We start from the raw sequence: 18,138 nt of genomic DNA on the forward strand, positions 1-18,138 counted from the left end.
TCATTATGGATTCCAGAGTATAGGTCTGCACAGAAACATTTCTAGATAATAAATGATACAATTAACATTCTTTATAACTTCTTAATCATTTCTATTGACATTTGTATATCTATGACTATGTAGGGCCAGCAGTTAAAAAAAAGAAAAAACAGAAGTCATAACCATAGGGTTTTTGTTACCAATGATATTCAGGTTTCATTTCTGTCTTCCGATCTTCATACGATCATTGATAAGGCATTATATAGTTCTTATGTCTAAAAGGAAGTTCGTACTCTGCTGAACCCTACCAAGATAATTTAACGATTCTGAACCAAACCACCCTGTCTATATATATATATATATATCTAAAATTTTTAGGAAATATAACTCAAAAAGAAGGTAAGGTTAAATAAGATTGGTTAGAGGAGGTCAGAGGGGGGGGGAAGGGGTAGGGGTGAGAAGTGACGACACATCTTATTTCATTGTTGGTTGTAAGTGTCATAGTAGTTATATATATATTAATGTTCCTATTGGTCACCTAAGGTTATCTTTCTCATTGATTTTATGTAGTTGCTGTTTATTGCGCTATCCAATAGTACCATATCGCTTGGACTATTTCTTTGTTATCTAAGGTGTTGGATGCTAGGTCATACATAGTGTATGTGTACTGGATTTTATTGTAAATCTCTGTCCATGTCGGACTGCCTATCTTCCAGTATCTGGCTATACATGTCCGGGTGACAGTACATAATATCCTTATAAATGTATTGATATGTTTGTTAAGTCTCTTAACGGGTATGTGTAATAAAGCTTGTTGGATTGTTAGATCCACGTTTTCGTTCAAGAGTCGGTTGAGGAGGGAGGACAAACATTTCCATATGCCTGAGATTTCTCTACAGTCCCACCACATGTGTCGGTATGTTCCTATCTGTCCACATCCTCTGTAACACGGAGGGGTTCCCTGTGCACACATATGAGCTGTTCTTATGGGCGTTAGATACCAACGGTGTATAGTTTTAGTGATATTTTCTTTTAGGTCTACACTCAACAGTCCTTTGTCTGCATCGTGAAATATAGCTTCCCAGTCTTTGATATCTTTAGTAATGAATAGTTCCCTTTCCCATGCTAGCATAGTAGAGGTTTTAGTCGAGATTTGTGAGGCCTGTATAGCTACATATAGTATAGATATAGTATGTCTAGTGCGGTCCTCTGATTTACACATGGTTTCTAACGGTGTTGTGAGGTTGTCACTAGGGTGTCTCAGATATGATTGTATTGCGGATTTTATTTGTAGATATAAAAACCAGTGTAGTTTAAAGGGGCTTAATTTTGTCTGCAGTTGGTTGAATGTAAGTATAGCTCCACCTTCCAGGAAGTCTGCTACTCTATATAACCCCTTATTTTCCCACTTCTGTGGTTGGGCCCTTAGTTCATCCGGTAGGATATATATTATCGGGATGTATCTGGAGTATTGTGGCAGTAGGTTAAATTTCGATCTTGCTTTTTTCCAGGTGGCTACTGTAAGGAGTGTAGTATAAGGTCTATCAGTCTCCCTGTGGGCTTGTGTTCTCTCTTGATCCTAAAGTATAGCATCAGTCTCGCCCCATCCGCCCAGAGTTGCTTCTAAAGTAGGCCACATGGTCTCCCTGTTTCTCTTTAATAAGAGGCTGTCCTGTGCTAGTCTGGCTGCATTGTAGTATTCTAACAGGTTAGGGACACCTATGCCTCCCAGGTTTTTATGTCTATATAAGACTGATTTCGCTATTCTATTTGTTTTGTCTCCCCTGATATACCCTAGTATGTCCTTTTTGTATGGTCTCTAGGTCCGTTTTCACCAATTTAATAGGTAGGGTTCTAAACATATATAATATCCTTGGCAAAATATTCATCTTGACCGAGGCCACTCTACCTAGCCATGAGAATTTGTAACTTTTCCACTTTGATAGATCTTTTCTGATCTGTTTGAATAGTGGGGGATAGTTAACTTTGTATAATAGTGAGGGGGAAGAGGGGAGATTAACTCCTAGGTATTTTAAGGTGTGCTTCATCCATTTAAATTGGAAGCTTGACTCTAACACTTCTTGTGTCCGTTGGGGGATCGCTATAGGGAGGGCTTCACATTTCTCTGCATTTATTTTGAATCCTGAAATAGTAGAAAATGTCTCTAATGTTTGGTGGAGGTTGGGCAGTGATATTAGGGGGTTTGTCAAGGTCAGGAGTATATCGTCCGCAAATAGGGCCATTTTATATTCCATTTTAGTCGTCTTAACTCCTGTGATGTCTGTATGTGAACGAATTTTAGCGGCCAAAGGCTCTACACATAGAGCAAATAGTAACGGAGACAGAGGGCACCCCTGTCTGGTCCCGTTACGTATTGGGAAGGGTTTAGATTTATATCCCGCTGCTGAGACCTGAGCTCCTGATGTGGAGTATATAGCCCTCAGTGCTTTCACTATGGCCCCCTCAAACCCCATTTTGTGTAACACTAAAAACATATACTCCCAGTCGATGCGATTAAACGCCTTCTCCGCGTCCAGTGATAGGAGCAGAGAAGGCGTTTTTGAGTCTGTCAGGGTCTGAACTAAATTGGTTACTTTGCGGATATTGTCTGGGGCTTCCCTACCTTTGATAAAGCCTACCTGATCCGGATGTACTAATTGGGGTATAATATGTTTAAGTCGGTTCGCTATTATCTTAGTAAATATTTTAAGGTCTTGGTTGATGAGGGATATCGGGCGATAATTTTGGCATTTTTTATGGTCCTTTCCTGGCTTAGGGATTACAACTATTTTTGCAGCTAGCAGTTCAGGTGGAATAACTCCCCCTTCCATAATATGGTTACAGAATTTAACCAGATGCGGGATTAACGCGGTTTTAAAAAGCTTGTAGTATTCGCCAGGGAACCCGTCTGGTCCCGCTGCCTTCCCTGGCTTGAGGTCTCTAATAGCCCCTAGTGCCTCCATAGATGATATAGGCGCATTCAGGGTTTCCCTTTGCTCCTCAGAAAGGGTTTGCAGTAGGTCTTGATTAAAAAAAGTTGAGGTAAGTGTCTCTGTCCTTGTATCATGTAAAACTTTTCTCCCGTCATATAAGTCCCCGTAGTATGCTGCAAAGGTGTCTACTATTTCTTGAGGGTGTGATGTCATTAAGTTAGTGGATGTCTCAATTGAGGAAATTACTGAGGCCCTACTACGTTCCTGGATTTTATGTGCCATGTATCTATCTGGTTTATTTGCGAATAAAAAGTACTGCGCTTGTAGATTTTGGCTGGCCCTAGTAGCTTGTGATTGAAGGAGAGTGGCTAGTGCTGATTTTTTGGATTGGAGAGTTTTCTGAATGGTCTCTGTTTTAGTTATTCTGTGTTTTTTTTCTAAGTCCTCAATTTCTGTGTGGAGTTGTTTTAATTGTTGTCTGTATGTCCTGGTCTGTGTTGCTTTTTCTTTAATAAGTATCCCCCTTAATACTGCTTTGTGAGCCGCCCATGTGATCCCTGGGTTAGTTGCTGTATCAGTATTAATGTTCCAGTATTCAGTAAGGAGCTTAAGTATATTGTTATGTGTCTGGGGGTTTTTGATGCACGACCTATCAAAGGTCCAAGTCTTACTCCTGTGGGGGTCAGATAGACCCTCTAGCTTCTAAGGTGATGATCGAGTGGTCAGACCACACACAGGCATGAATCTGTGAGCTATGTAAGAGGGGCTGTAATACTTGACTTACATATATATAATCTAGTCTGATGTAGGACTTGTGTGGTGCTGAGTAGAATGTAGTGTCGTTAGTCGAACCATATAACGTGGCCCATGTGTCTATCAGAGAGTGAGGTAGTAAGGTTTCCTGTATTGCTTTAACTATGCGATTATGTCTAATTTGTTTGTTGGTTAAGGATCTAGGTTCCCTGGGTTCAATAGGCATCATGGTGATATTGAAGTCTCCTGCCATAAATATTTTGGTGTGGGACCATTGTGTATGAGATGTGTTGAAAGAAGTTATGTTGATTTTCGTTTGGTGCATAGATGTTGCAGAGAGTAATCTCTGAGTCTAGGATTCTCCCTTTTACTATTACAGGTATACCTCACTTTACAGCGCTTCACTTTACAGCGCTTCGCTAATACAGCGCTTTGTGGAGCTGAAGTTCAGCTTCCAAGGATTTTGAAACATTGCTGTAATCTTTGTGAGATTGCGAGAAAAGTGACTGGCACCATTTTATTATGCTTAGTTCACTCTGTTTACAGCATTACAGTGCAATCTGTGTCTCAGTGCTATACTTCTGCAACTTGTACTACAGTAATTGTCACTATTTTACAGGTACAGTATTTATTGAATACTGTGCTGTGCGAGTGTTAAACTAAACTTAGCTCTATTGCACACCTAATATAAGTTAATTAAAACATGTTTTTAAGTTTTCAAACACACTGGCAAGTGAAAAGAAAGCTAAAACTGCCTTGTTTCACTTTAAGGCGGTTTTCACTTTACAGCGGGGCTCCGGTCCCTAACCCGCTGTATGAGCGGGGTATACCTGTATATATCGCCCTTCGGTGTCTGTAATTATCTCTTCTTGTGTGAAATTAAGTGAGGAATGTATGAGAATAGATGTACCCCTTTTTTTAGTCGTTGCTGTGGAATGATAGTGGGTATTAAAGTATTTTGCCCAATATTTTGGGATTCTATCTTTAAGTAGATGAGTCTCTTGAAGAAATAAAATGTTAGCATGCAGGGAGGTGTACTGTGTCATTGCCATGCGTCTTTTTATATCAGTATTTAGTCCCCTTACATTATGAGATAATATCTTTATTCTAGGGATCATGGAGGTATGTCTACTATGTATCGGTGCAACAGAAGATTCTTTACCTGTGGGTCCCAGGATCGAAAACCTAGCGGTGTAGATTGTAGGTGCTCTGGGTTATGATTGGTGACCTGTGTTGTGTCGTCACTGGGGAAGGAGAGGGAGCTAGAAAAGAAATATAGTGTTAATAACATTGGAGAAAACAACATTGGGACCTCCGGGGAGTGAACTTTGAAGTTTCATCAAAATAAATTAGGAAAAAAAAATAAGATAAGAATTAACTTATATTATATTATTATACTTCGGGGGAAACTAATAGTCCCACAACATCGTATAACTTCTATAATGATATATTGGTGAGAGTCTCTGAGAAGAAATGTCCATGAGGAAGACCACTACTCCAGAAAAGAAGACATTAAACTGTAATTTTAGATGTGTTAAAGGTAATCTAGAATTATCTTTGTGGTGTGTTCCTTCAATTAGCTTCTACAGGTCTCATAATCTAAAAAAGGAAAAAAGAAAAGGTATGGGGTCCATTTATCCATGTTCTCCCATACAAATCTGTTGTCATCTAGGAAATTTTCCCTCTTGTCTCCTTAATTTTTTGTTTTTTGTGGTTAATAGATTGCCATTTAGATGATTCGGATTGTCTGTCTGGGTCTTTATTTTTCTCTGGGTTCTGCATTGTAGCTGGAATTATAGGTGTCTCTAAGCCTAAAATTTTGCAGATTTCAGGTATGTCTTCAGGGTCTTTAAGCGTGATTGTTTTAGAGTCCTTTGTGATGTGCAAGGCAAACGGAAATCCCCATCTGTAAGAGATCTGATGTTTTCTGAGTAGAGTAGTAAGAGGACGTAGGGCACTTCTCCTTTGCAGTGTCCTAACACTAAGATCTTGGTAGAATTGTATCACGTTGCCTTGATATTTGTAGGTAGAATGTTTCCTTGCCGCTTGTAGGATTTTTTCTTTGTCTTGAAAAAAGGTAAGTTTGATTATGATATCTCTTGGGGGAAGACCCATTTTGGGTTTGGCTTTTAAGGCCCTGTGTGCCCTCTCTATATGGTAGACATAATCAGCTGCGGAATTTGTAATCTGCATGAAAAGTTGGGTGAGATAAGCTGGAATTTCTGCAGGACTCACTTCTTCTGGAACACCTTTGAGGCGAATATTGTTCCTTCTGCTCCTGTTTTCCAAATCCTCCAGTTTGTCTTGAAATTCTTCCATCATTTGTTGTTGAGAGGACATGGTCTGAGACATTTCATCCATTTGATCTACCATGGCATCTTTTTGGTCTTCCAGTGTCTCAATCCTGTTCCTCATTTCCATTAAGTCGGATTTGATGTCAGAGAGGCTATTGGTGACAGATGAGTGAATTGAGTCAATTTTCTCCCACAGTTTTTCAAAGTTATCTGCAATGTCCTTTTTGGATACTAAATTTTTAAGATCAGCTTTTGTTAGTGGACTTTGATCTTGTGGTAGTAATTGAGAGTCAATGTCATATTCTTCTTCCAGTTCTGTGTCTGTTTGTTGTTTATTTGTTTGAGAGTTTTTAAAGAAAGTGGACACAGGAGTGGATTTAATTGTTTTATCTCCTTTAGTGGGTCTTCTAGAGGCCATGATTTTGCGCTGTGGAGATGGTTGGGACAAATGTAAAGCGCAGGGGGAAGGTCTATATTGCTGGCAGATGGGGTTGCTATTTATTATTGGGCTACCAGAGGAATAAGCTATGACCCTATTCAAAAGTATTGTCCATACAGACTTGGTTGTATATTGTATAATTAGGCAGGCATTGTAGTTAGATATACAAAAAATATGTTTTTTTCCTTCTCGTTGTATGCTGAGACTCACATTGGTGTTGTAGGCATTATGAGATTAACTTTTCCGTTCCCCCATAGTATTCAGAGTGTTATTTACATTCTCTTCCTCAGATGGTCCCCGCTTCTGTGGGTGAATGCAACTCTTAGGGGATAGCTATAGGTCAGTTAAATGGCAGGTAGGAGCTGCAATATGTATTGCTCAGACTGTGTTATGGTAGCTATATCGCAAGTGGCTGTGCTGTAGTGCTGTTTCATATGTATCCTCCGTTGTGGAGTAAGTCAGCGATTGCCCTCTCCCCAGGGCAGTTATCCTCACAGGATGATCTCGGGAAAGGGTATGGGGGGTATGACCCACCACCACTCAGGGCTGGCAGGAAAGGGGAGGGGAGAGGGTGTTAGAAGGAGACCTCTTTATATTGTGGGGTGCACAGGTACACAAGGATCATGTACTGCTAGAGTGTCAGTCAGGTTCTAAGTTGTATAGATTAATCTCAGTATCCAATATTTGTGTGGTTTTGTTCTTACAGTGGCGTTATTGTTTGCTTACTGTTAGTGCTTTGACTTCTGTTTAGTTAGATTAGCATACACTTTCTTCTCCTCTTATAGTACGCCAATGCGCTCTGTTAATTATAGTCCTGCTCCAGAGCAGCAGCAGTAATAAATCTCCCCTCCGTGTACAGCAAAACTAACAAAGTGATGTTTGGACCCTTTGGATTTTAACAAGTCTCCCCACTCTGTTTTGTTATATCTTAAAGGCAGGTTCCCAGAGTGTGTGGAGTTAACCTTTAGTGCCTCTCTAGTTATAGAGACAGAGCCCCCGTTTATTGTATAATGTCCCGCTCTGGGGCCGCCTTCCCCCTTCTCTTCCGGGTTTCACTGGCTAGTAATGGCGTGCTTTCGCGCCTTTTTTAAAATTGTATTACCAGTGGGCTTATCTTTCAGGGAGTGTGGGTCCAAGTAAGCGTCTGACTCACCCGCTCCGCAGCGTGTAGATGTCTCCTCTGTGTGTCCCGATCAGCCGGGTGGAGGTCTCTGTATGTTCCGGTCAGGCTGCGGTGCTTCTGCGAGATCGCCTCTGCTGTTCACTGACACAAAGGGAGCGATGTGAATAACTTTCAATTCCTTGCCTCTTCAGTTCTAACACCCTTCAGCAGAGCATCAGATTCTCTCCAGAGAGCGTTAAAAGTCACTTTTAAGTGGTGGATTTAATAAAATTTATAAAGTTCGCTCTGGAGCTCACACACTGCACTTCCTCTCTCCACAAAGGCTAGCTCCGCCCCCCATTTTTCTTTTATTAAGAGGGAAAATCTGGCACTTCAGCAGTCTGATGCTGTATGGGGACTTTATAGTCATTGACTCTATTGAGAATTAATTATATGGGCAGAAGCATGCACTGTGAACAATGGGGAGATTGATACTTTTTATTGGTGACTCAGTTAGTGTCCTTAGCTCCGGTTTAGACCCAGTCAAGGACTCTGTTAAGAAGTGGTGCTGCTTTTTAGCAGTTTAGGGCAGCCGTACGTTGTTTAACCCCTTGAGTGCTAATGACGGCTCTGAGCCATCACAGAGTTTCCCATTCTGGTGCTAATGACGGCTCAGAGCCTTCACTAGCACTCTCCCAACTTGAGGGAGATCTGGGGGCTCCCACCCACTCCTACCCCGGCGATCATTGCTGCATAATGCCAGACATCGCCGGGGCTTCCCGTTTTGCGTGGTGACGTCACGCGCAATAACGTGATGACGTCACTGCGCAACTTTATTTAACATTAACAATGTTAAACATAGGAGCAGGGGGCATGCTTCTTAGAAACCTGTATCTCAGGCATCTAAGCAGCTACAGACCCCCAAGACCCACCATTGGAAAGGTAATCGCCCAACCTTTCCAACGGTGTAAGGGGATCTAAAATAAATTAAAAAAAATAAAATTAAAATATATTTTTAAAAATATAAAATAAAAAAACCTTTAAAAAAACCTTAGCTCCCAGGTGGGAAAGTGCTTAGCACTCAAAGGGTTAAAGGGACACTGAACCTATTATTTTTTTTTCTTTCGTGATTCAGATAGAGCATGCAATTTTAAGCAACTTTCAAATTTACTCCTATTATCAATTTTTCTTCGTTCTCTTGCTATCTTTATTTGAAAAGGCATATAAGCTTTTTTTTGGTTCAAACTCTGGACAGCACTTTTTTATTTGTGGATCAATTTATCCACCAATCAGCAAGAACAACCCAGGTTGTTCACCAAAAATGGGCCGGCATCTAAACTTACATTCTTGCATTTCAAATAAAGATACCAAGAGAATGAAGAAAATTTGATAATAGGAGTTAATTAGAAAGTTGCTTAAAATGTCATGCTCTTTCTGAATCACGAAAGAAAAAATTTGGGTTCAGTGTCCCTTTAAAGGAAAGAGTCAGTTAGTAATTTTGGTTAATGGCTTAATGGCGGCAAGCAGTAAAAAGGCGTGCTTCCGGAACACACTTCCTGTGAGTTCCGGAGCGGTGACGTCACTCGTTTTCGGCTGCGTGGGTTTAAGTACATTGCTCAGCCGACTTTTGCAACTCCGCAGTAGAGCTGGATCGTTGGTGTACTTTTCAGTCAGCAGGACAGGTTGGCACCTCGGCAACAGAGCTGAGGTGTAGAGGGTTGCCTGGGGATTGTAGCATTTTTTAGTTACGTTATTTTTTCATAAAAAGCAAATTTGTCTGTCTATCCTTTTGTCTTCTGTCCCTTGTACCCAATTTCACCTGCTCCCTGCACTGTCTGCCCTCTGTGTCTGCCTATGCTTTGTCTTCTTCCCCTTGTACCCAATTTCACTTGCTCCCTGCACTGTCTGCCCTCTGCTCCTGTGCCTGCCTATGCTTTGTCTTCTTCCCCTTGTACCCAATTTCACTTGCTCCCTGCACTGTCTGCCCTCTGCTCCTGTGTCTGCCTATGCTTTGTCTTCTTCCCCTTGTACCCAATTTCACTTGCTCCCTGCACTGTCTGCCCTCTGCTCCTGTGCCTGCCTATGCTTTGTCTTCTTCCCCTTGTACCCAATTTCACCTGCTCCCTGCTCTGTCTGCCCTCTGCTCCTGTGTCTGCCTATGCTTTGTCTTCTTCCCCTTGTACCCAATTTCACTTGCTCCCTGCACTGTCTGCCCTCTGCTCCTGTGCCTGCCTATGCTTTGTCTTCTTCCCCTTGTACCCAATTTCACCTGCTCCCTGCTCTGTCTGCCCTCTGCTCCTGTGCCTGCCTATGCTTTGTCTTCTTCCCCTTGTACCCAATTTCTCCTGCTCCCTGCACTGTCTGCCCTCTGCTCCTGTGCCTGCCTATGCTTTGTCTTCTTCCCCTTGTACCCAATTTCACCTGCTCCCTGCACTGTCTGCCCTCTGTGCCTGCCTATGCTTTGTCTTCTTCCCCTTGTACCCAATTTCACCTGCTCCCTGCTCTGTCTGCCCTCTGCTCCTTTGCCTTCTAACCCTTTGTCCTTCTGTCTTGTGTACCTGATTTCACCTGCTCCCTGCACCTTATGACCTCCTGCTCCTGTGCCTGCTAACACTTTGTCTTCTCTCCCTTGTACCCAATTTAACCTGCTCCCTGCACTGTCTGCCCTCTGCTCCTGTGTCTGCCTATGCTTTGTCTTCTTCCCCTTGTACCCAATTTCACCTGCTCCCTGCACTGTCTGCCCTCTGCTCCTGTGTCTGCCTATGCTTTGTCTTCTTCCCCTTGTACCCAATTTCACCTGCTCCCTGCACTGTCTGCCCTCTGCTCCTGTGCCTGCCTATGCTTTGTCTTCTTCCCCTTGTACCCAATTTCACCTGCTCCCTGCACTGTCTGCCCTCTGCTCCTGTGCCTGCCTATGCTTTGTCTTCTTCCCCTTGTACCCAATTTCACCTGCTCCCTGCACTGTCTGCCCTCTGCTCCTGTGCCTGCCTATGCTTTGTCTTCTTCCCCTTGTACCCAATTTCACCTGCTCCCTGCACTGTCTGCCCTCTGTGCCTGCCTATGCTTTGTTTTCTTCCCCTTGCACCCAATTTCACCTGCTCCCTGCACTGTCTGCCCTCTGTGCCTGCCTATGCTTTGTCTTCTTCCCCTTGTACCCAATTTCACCTGCTCCCTGCACTGTCTGCCCTCTGTGCCTGCCTATGCTTTGTCTTCTGTCCCTTGTACCTGATTTCACCTGCTCCCTGCACTGTCTGCCCTCTGTGCCTGCCTATGCTTTGTCTTCTTCCCCTTGTACCCAATTTCACCTGCTCCCTGCACTGTCTGCCCTCTGCTCCTGTGTCTGCCTATGCTTTGTCTTCTTCCCCTTGTACCCAATTTCACCTGCTCCCTGCTCTGTCTGCCCTCTGCTCCTGTGTCTGCCTATGCTTTGTCTTCTTCCCCTTGTACCCAATTTCACTTGCTCCCTGCACTGTCTGCCCTCTGCTCCTGTGCCTGCCTATGCTTTGTCTTCTTCCCCTTGTACCCAATTTCACCTGCTCCCTGCACTGTCTGCCCTCTGCTCCTGTGCCTGCCTATCCTTTTGTCCCTTGTACCTGATTTCACCTGCTCCCTGAGCTGTCTGCCCTCTGCTCCTTTGCCTTCTAACCCTTTGTCCTTCTGTCTTGTGTACCTGATTTCACCTGCTCCCTGCACTGTCTGCTCCTCTGCCTGCTAACACTTTGTCTTCTCTCCCTTGTACCCAATTTCACCTGCTCCCTGCTCTGTCTGCCCTCTGCTCCTGTGCCTGCCTATGCTTTGTCTTCTTCCCCTTGTACCCAATTTCACCTGCTCCCTGCTCTGTCTGCCCTCTGCTCCTGTGCCTGCTAACCCTTTGTCTTCTGTCCCTTGTACCTGATTTCACCTGCTCCCTGCACTGTCTGTCCTCTGCTCCTGTGCCTGCTAACCCTTTGTCTTCTGTCCCTTGTACCTGATTTCACCTGCTCCCTGCACTGTCTGTCCTCTGCTCCTGTGCCTGCTAACCCTTTGTCTTCTGTCCCTTGTACCTGATTTCACCTGCTCCCTGCACTGTCTGACCTCTGCTCCTGTGCCTGCCTATCCTTTGTCTTCTGTCCCTTGTACCTGATTTCACCTGCTCCCTGCACTGTCTGACCTCTGCTCCTGTGCCTTCCCATCATTTGTCTTCTGTCCCTTGTACCTGATTTCACCTGCTCCCTGCACTGTCTGCCCTCTGCTCCTGTGCCTGCTAACCCTTTGTCTTCTGTCCCTTGTACCTGATTTCACCTGCTCCCTGCACTGTCTGCCCTCTGCTCCTGTGCCTGCTAACCCTTTATCTTCTGTACCTGATTTCACCTGCTCCCTGCACTGTCTGACCTCTGCTCCTGTGCCTTCCTATCATTTGTCTTCTGTCCCTTGTACCTGATTTCACCTGCTCCCTGCACTGTCTGACCTCTGCTCCTGTGCCTGCTAACCCTTTGTCTTCTGTCCCTTGTACCTGATTTCTCCTGCTCCCTGCACTGCCTGACCTTTGCTCCTGTGCCTGCCTATTGGATTGTAGCATTTTTTAGTGCCATTTTTTTTATTCATAAAAAACAAATTTAAAGGAACAGTACTAAAATAAAAAGTTAAATTAAACACTGTTTTCTTTTTTTTTTTCTCTCAAGTTTATCTTTTACTGGCCTTCTTGTTTGAAAATATGGATCAAGAGGCTTTGCAGAATGTTTCATGTAGGCTATGTTTTGACTCCCAGGTGGAACCACCAGTACCTTTTTGTTCTTCATGTATTGAAAGAACTTTGTGTTACAGGGATAGACTTTTTGACCCTGAGCCATCATTAGCTAAGGCGGATGCTGTTCAGGTGCCTCCTGTATCAGATATGCCGCAGCTTTCTCCTCAAGCGCCCCAACCATTTTCGTCTACACATGCAGTGCCCTGCATTTCCTCTCATGATGCGGTAGGAGTTTCTTTGCAAGACATTGCTGCATAGGTATCCTCTGCGGTATCTGAGGCGCTGTCTGCTTTTCCCATGCTGCAGGGAAAGCGCAAGAGGAAATTTATAGAGTCAGTAAGGTTTCTGATCAGGTTGTGGCTATCCAGGGTGCCCCTTCTCAAAAGTCTGAGGAGGAAGACACTTCGGTAGCATCTGAGGGTGAAATCTCAGACTCAGACAGTATAATTCCTTCTTCTGATGCTGAAGTTGTATCATTCAGGTTTAAGCTGGAACTCCTCTGTATGTTACTTAAGGAGGTTTAGGCTACCTTGGATGACTCCGATACGTCTGTCGTAGTCAACCCTAAGAAATCTAGTAAACTAAACAAATACTTTGATGTTCCCTCCACGGTGGAGGTATTTCCTGTACCAAACCGTGCTACAGAGATTATTGCTTGGGAGTGGGAGAGACCTGGAATTCCTTTTTCTCCATCTCCAATTTTCAAGAAAATGTTTCTGCTAGCTGACGCCATTAAGGAGTCGTGGCAGACGGTTCCTAAAGTGGAAGGAGCGATCTTCACTTTGGCCAAGAGAACAACTATTCCTATTTAGGATAGCTGTTCCTTTAAGGATCCAATGGATAAGAAGTTGGAGGCCTTGCTAAAGAAGATGTATGTTCACCAGGGCCTCCAATAGCAGTCTGCGGTGTGTATTGCCACTGTCACCAGTGCGGCAGCTTACTGGTTTGATGCGTTGTCTAATTCTATTCAGACAGATACTCCTCTGGTGGAGATCCAGGACAGGATTAAGGCTCTTAAGTGAGCCAATTCCTTTATCACGGATGCTTCCTTACAAGTCATTAAGTTGGCAGCAAAGATGTCTGGTTTTGCTGTCCTAGCTCACAAAGCTTTGTGGTTGAAATCTTGGTCTGCACATATTTCATCTAAGTCCAAGCTTTTGGGGATTCCCTACAAGGGTAATACCTTGTTTGGACCTGGCTTTGAAATAATTTCAGATATTACAGGTGGAAAGGGATCTTTTCTTCCACAGGATAAGCGGAATAAGCAGAAAGGACGTCAGAGTAATTTTCGTTCCTTTCGAAACTTTAGAGGTAAACCTTGCCCTCCCTCTTCCAAGCAGGAACAGTTCAAGCCTTCCTGGAAGCCCAATCACTCTTGTAACAAGGGAAGCAATCTAAAAAACCCACCGCTGATTCCAAGTCAGCATGAAGGGTCTGCCCCTGATCCGGGAGCGGATCCAGTAGGGGGCAGACTTTCTCAATTCGCTCAAGCCTGGATACAGGATGTCCTGGAACCCTGGGCAGTGGACATTGTATCCCAGGGGTACAAGCTAAAATTCAAGACTTTTCCTCTCAAGATTATCTGTAGACCAGATAAAAAGAGAGGTGTTCTTAAATTGTGTTCAGTATCTTTCCGCCCTGGGAGTGATAGTTCCAGTTCTAGGCAGGAACAGGGTCTGGGATTTTACTCCAATCTGTTCGTGGTTCCCAAAAAAAGAGGGAACTTTCAGACCAGTTTTAGACCTGAAATGTCTATACAAGTACCGTCCTTCAAGATGGAGACTATGGGGCCCATTTATCAAGCTCCATATGGAGCTTGTAGGGCCGTGTTTCTGGCGAGCCTTCAGACTTGCCAGAAACGCCAGTTATGAAGCAGCGGTCTAATGACCGCTGCTCCATAACCTGTCCACCTGCTCTCGGGTGACGGACAAACATCGCCGGAGATCAACCCGATCAAATACGATCGGGTTGATTGACACCCCCTGCTAGTCTGATTGGCCGTGAATCTGCAGGGGGCGGCGTTGCACCAGCAGTTCACAAGAGAGGCTGGTGCAATGCTGAATGCGGAGAGCGTGTTGCTCTCCGCATTCATCGATGTCTGTCGGACATGATCCACTGATCGGATCATGTCTGACAGACATTTGTTAAAAAGGCCCCTAAACGTTCCATTCTTCCCTTGGTCCAAGAGTGTCAGTTTATGACAACCATAAACATAAAGGATGCGTACCTTCAGGTTTCCATTTACAAGGATCATCACAAATTTCTGAGATTCGCCTTCTTGGACAATCACTTTCTGTTTGTAGCTCTTCCGTTTGGCCTTGCCACAGCTCCCAGAATTTTCTCAAAGGTTCTGGGGGCCCTACTGGCAGTGGTCCGTTCTCGGGGCATTGCAGTGGCGCCCTATCTGGACGACATTCTGGTTCAGGCGCCGTCTTTTCAACAAGCAAACTCTCATACGGAGATCTTGTTGTCTTTTCTTCACTCCCACGGATGGAAGGTGAATCTGGGGAAGAGTTCTCTGGTTACAGCTACAAGGGTAGTGTTCTTAGGGACCTTAATCGATTCCCTATCGATGAAGATATTTCTGACAGAGGTCAGAAAATCCAAGATTCTCGACTATTGTCTTGCCCTTCAGTCCTCCCTTCGTCCTTCAGTGGCTCAATGTATGGAGGTCATTGGTCTGATGGTAGCTTCCATGGACATCATCCTGTTCGCTCGGTTCCATCTCAGAGCTCTGCAGTTATGGATGCTGAGTCAATGGAACGGGGACTATGGGGATCTGTCTCATCGAATAGATCTGGATCAGGCGACAATAGACTCTTTTCCGTGGTGGTTGTCTCAAGAATACCTCTCCCAGGGGACTTGCTTCCGCAGACCCTCCTGGGTGATTGTGACCACAGATGCCAGCCTGCTGGGCTGGGGAGCAGTCTGGGGCTCGTTGAAAGCTCAGGGTCTATGGACTCGGGAGGAGTCAGATCTCCCCATAAACATCTTAGAGCTGAGAGCGATCTTCAATGCTCTACTGGCCTGTCCTCCGTTAGCTTTAGCCCGGTTTATCAGGTTTCAGTTGGACAACATAACTTCGGTGGCTTATATCAACCACCAGGGAGGAACTCGGAGTTCCTTGGCCATGTCAGAGGTGGCTGGGATTATTCAGTGGCGGAGGCTCACAGCTGCTGTCTATCTGCTATCCACTTTCCAGGAGTGGACAGTTGGGAAGCGGACAGACTTTCCATCCCAGGGAGAGGGAGCTCCACCCGGAGGAGTTTTCCAGCTTGACCCTTTAAATGTGGGCAGCCGGAGCTGGATCTCATGGCATCTCGGCAGAATGCCAAGCTCCTGAGGTACGGTTCGAGGTCAAGGGATCCACAGGCTGTCCTGATAGATGCTCTGGTGGTCCCTTGGAACTTCAGTCTAACATACCCGTTTCCTCCGTTCACTCTCCTTCCACGAGTTTTTGCTCGGGTCAAGCAGGAGAGGACGTCTGTGATTCTCATAGCACCAGCGTGGGCTTGCAGGATCTGGTATGCGGATCTAGTGGAAATGTCATCTCGTCCACCTTGGATACTTCCTCTGTGGAAGGACCTTCTACTTCAGTGTCCCTTCCTTCATCCAAATCTTGTTTCTCTGAAGCTGACTGCTTGGAGATTGAACGCTTAATTTTATCTAAGCGTGGGTTTTCGGAGTTGGTCATTGGTACCTTGATCCAGGCTCGCAAGCCGTGACAAGAAGGATTTACCATAAGATATGGCGTAAATGTCTGTATTGGTGTGAATCCAAAGGTTTTTCTTGAAATAGAGTCAGGATTCCTTGGATTTTGTCTTTTCTCCAGGAAGGTCTGGAGAAGGGTTTGTCAGCAAGTACTCTGAAGGGTCAGATCTCTGTGTTGTCTATTTTGTTGCATAAGCGTCTGGCAGACGTGCAATCTTTTTGTCAGGCCTTGGTCAGAATCAAGCCTGTGTTTAAACCTGCTACTCCTCCATGGAGACTTAACCTTATTCTTAAAGTTTTACAGCAGGCTCCGTTTGAGCCTATGCATTCTTCAGATATTAAGTGGTTATCTTGGAAAGTTTTGTTTCTTGTTGCTATGTCTTCTACTCGGAGAGTCTCAGCGCTACAGTGTGATTCCCCTTATCTTAACTTTCATGCTGATAAGGTGGTTCTTCGTACTTTGTTAAGTTTCCTTCTTAAAGTAGTTTTGGACAGGAATATTAATCAGGAAATCATTGTTCCTTCTCTGTTCCCTAATCCTTCTTCTAAGGAGCATTTGCTACACAACCTAGATGACGTGCGGGCGCTGAAATTCTACTTGCAGGCGACTAAGGCATTTCGCCAGTCTTCTGCGTTGTTTGTTTCTCTGGGAAACGCAAGAGACAGAAAGCTATGGCTACTTCTTTCTTTTTGGCTGAAGAGTATGATTCGTTTGGCCTATAAGACTGCTGGACAGCAACCTCCTGAGAGAATCACAGCTCATTCCATGAGGGCTGTTTCTTCTTTTTGGGCCTTCAAGAATGAAGCTTCTGTGGAACAGATTTGCAAGTATGTTTACCTGATAAATTTATTTATTTCTTGACACAGTGAGCCCACGGCCCTCCCTGTTTTTCAAGACAGTTTTTGTGTTTCTAGTCCTCAGGCACCTCTGCACCTTGTGTTAGTTCCTTTCTCTCCTTTTCCTTCGGTCGAATGACTGGGGTTGTGGGTAGGGAGGTGATACTTATCAGCTCTGCTGTGGTGCTCTTTGCCGCCTCCTGCTGGCCAGGAGTGATATTCCCAACAGTAATTGATGATCCGTGGACTCACCGTGTCAAGAAAGAAATACATTTATGAGGTAAACATAAATTTAGTTTTTTTCAAGATTGATAGAGCATGCACTTTTAAACTGCTTTCTAATTTACTTCTTTTATTACATTTTCTTTGTTCTCTTGGTATCTTTTGTTGAAATAAGTTAAAAAGCGTGCACATGTCTAGAACACTATATAGCAGCAGTCTTTCACAAATGTTATCCATTTGAAAGAGTAATAGCAGGCAGCACTATTTCCTGACATGTATTGATCTACATACCTACTAAGGTATCTTTTTATCATTGGGAACAAAGCAAATCTGAAGTCAATTGGAATTTTTTTTTTTTTAATTTGTTTTTTTTAAATCCCAAAAGAAAATATTAGGGTTTCATATCCCTTTAAGTGCTGTAGGGCAAAATATTTACATTCAAAATAAATGTGATTCTGTTCAGAGCAGTCCAGAGTAACCTCCCCCCCGCCACCAGGCAAAATGTGCTCTAAAAAATCACTTTGAAGTATGCTGAAATGTACCTGACCTGCATATTGGTGCATTTAGGTTTTACACTGCTGTTAATGATGCAACATCTATTATATTATATAGGTAAGTGAGCAGACAGTATATACAGTGTATTTGCTATATAACCCTTATGATATGATGTAGGTAAGTGAGCAGACAGTATATACAGTGTCTGTGCTATATAAACCTTATGATATGATGTAGGTAAGTGAGCAGACAGTATATACAGTGTCTTTGCTATATAACCCTTATGATATGATGTAGGTAAGTGAGCAGACAGTATATACAGTGTCTGTGCTATATAAACCATATGATATGATGTAGGTAAGTGAGCAGGCAGTATATACAGTGTGTCTGTGCTATATAAACCTTATGATATGATGTAGGTAAGTGAGCAGACAGTATATACAGTGTCAGTGCTATATAAACCATATGATATGATGTAGGTAAGTGAGCAGACAGTATATACAGTGTCAGTGCTATATAAACCTTATGATATGATGTAGGTAAGTGAGCAGACAGTATATACAGTGTCTGTGCTATATAAACCTTATGATATGATGTAGGTAAGTGAGCAGACAGTATATACAGTGGCTGTGCTATATAAACCTTAT

The 18,138-nt window shown here is 43.8% G+C and overlaps 1 protein-coding gene across 1 annotated transcript in view; it reads left to right on the top strand.

The window, feature by feature from the left end:
- Positions 1-18,138, top strand: part of WDR47 (WD repeat domain 47) — a 191,736-nt gene that overhangs the window by 41,566 nt on the left and 132,032 nt on the right. The gene's annotated exons all lie outside the window — the stretch shown is intronic.

Source organism: Bombina bombina, chromosome 10 (genome assembly GCF_027579735.1).
Source record: "Bombina bombina isolate aBomBom1 chromosome 10, aBomBom1.pri, whole genome shotgun sequence".
Lineage (NCBI taxonomy): Eukaryota > Metazoa > Chordata > Amphibia > Anura > Bombinatoridae > Bombina > Bombina bombina.